Source organism: Suncus etruscus, chromosome 1, assembly GCF_024139225.1.
Source record: "Suncus etruscus isolate mSunEtr1 chromosome 1, mSunEtr1.pri.cur, whole genome shotgun sequence".
Taxonomy (NCBI): domain Eukaryota; kingdom Metazoa; phylum Chordata; class Mammalia; order Eulipotyphla; family Soricidae; genus Suncus; species Suncus etruscus.
Genome location: NC_064848.1, coordinates 121477125 through 121479308, shown reverse-complemented (window position 1 = coordinate 121479308; position 2184 = coordinate 121477125).

Here is a 2184-nt window from a genome sequence, read left to right as displayed (position 1 = left end):
CCTAGGGCCAGGTTAGATGTGTTAATATGCTTGGGGTGGGGGGCATTGGCATGTAGTTCCCTCTCCCTGGGCTCCTACATGTGATGTGTACAATCATGGGAGAAGCTGGAATTACTCTGCTAGAGCTAAGACACTTCAGGGAGTCAAGAGAGGCATGAGTGTTCCTTTGGGAATCCCATAGGAGAACTTGTCCTGCTGATACCTGGATCACAGGGTCTGGCTTTTAGAGCTCATGGAACTATCATTTCTGAAGGACTAAGTCACCCAAGCTCTGGTAGTATTTTACTGCAACCCTAGGAAATGAATCCATTGGCCAGAAAAAAAAGGCTATTGTTTGGTTGATTTTTAGTTGTTTTTGTTGCTTTAGGTATTGTTTTATTTGAGGGTAGGTACTGGTTGGTACTAAGCAGCTAAGGGTTATTCTTGAATGGCTTGCATAGAGATCACTTCTGGGTGTCTAGGATCGATCTTAGGCTCCAACCCAGTCTCTCAACCATCAAGCTTGTGCTCCAGCACTTTGCACTATCTCCCCAGACAAAGGAAGAAGATCTGAATGGGTGGAAGAAGGCTTGATGACCCAGGTCTCAATTCCCAAAGCTCAATTCTATGCCATTAACTAATCGGCTCTTCAAGCCTATTTTTGCATTTACAAACTAATGTTACTGTCCATGGTGTAGTATGAGGACTAAATGAAATGGCACTTTAACCCCATATAGTTAACCCATGCCCAACACAGAGCAAACATGCAAGAATTGTGAGTTAATTATAAAATAAGGGGTTTCAGAGTCTATTTAGCAAACTGTGGGTGACAGCGCTTATCCATTTGCCATGTTTTCCCACTTAAATTTCAATGTACTGCCTTGATACACCCCCATGGATTGAAATACACATTTTCTACCATGAGGGCCAAAGTTATTTATCTGAATGACTGATTCACAAATATCACAGTGCTCCTCCAATCCTTCTTTCCATATCACTGCTTTGCAGAATCACTCCTGGCTAGCAGATCCTCCAGCCATCCCTCTCTCTTGGCATCCCTATCCATCTCCACCCACAGCCTCCCCTCCAGGGAAGGTGCCTTTTCCTCTTTGCCCTTTCTGTCAGCCTCATCCACCTTCAGCTATAAATCTTCTATGCTCTGCAACTGTTCTGCTTGGCACAATCTCCCCTGTGGACATTCCTTCTTGCTTTAAGGTCCTTCTCATTCGACCCTCTCCTCAACCAATTAAGCGAATGGAGGTGACAGCTTCCCACTCACACCTAAACATTATCCACTACCTTGTAACCCTAACCCACTCACCACTAATGAAAATAAGCCTGGAAATACAGAATGAGTCAGACTAATTCAGCTCTTCTTATAGAAAGGCTGTCTCCACAGCCTGTGCAAAAACTCAGCATATGCAACATAGGGAGTACTGTGTGGGTGATAGTTCATGAGAGAAAGCTGTTGAAATGTGACCTGGACCTGTCACCTTCCTTCCATCAATGTGTGTCTCCCATGGGAAAAGCAGAGGTAGGCAGTGAGTAATCCTACAAACACACAGCAAACTAGCCAAGTTATCCAACCAACTCTGAGTTTCAACCTTCATTACAGGGAGTGGGATTTCCCTCACCTCCCTTAGAAGCAAGGAATGGACGAAATCAAATTCAGCAGTGCAAATATATGCGCAAGAAGTTCTTTTATCCTTCCCAAAATTTTGGCCTCTGTCACAGGAAGATAATAGGTTATTCTTACTTTTACCTGCCAAGGCCTCTGTTTTTTATTTTGAGGCCTATTGGTGGTAGTCCACTGGAATCTCATAATGCAACCAAGCATAAATACACTTATACACACAAAAATAACTAAAGTAACAATAACAAATAATAAAATAATAAAAAGTAACAATAACTCACGACCTCTCCTGACAATAGTGATTGGTCTAGGAATAGACACAATTGCATATGGTGATAGGAAGACTCGGGATCAGAGAATTGCCTTTGATGCTGTAGTTGCTGAACAAGAAGGGTGTTCATTAGCTATCTTTAGCTGTCTTCTTTATCTTATTGAGAACCTGTCTACTGGAGCCCAATACTGAGAGAGAACGTAGAGTTGAGACTGGAAAGGCCCATGCAAAGCCTTGTGGATATTATTTAAACTTTTCAGTTCAGCCAAGTTTAAGGTAGTATCTATCTTCCACCTCCTCT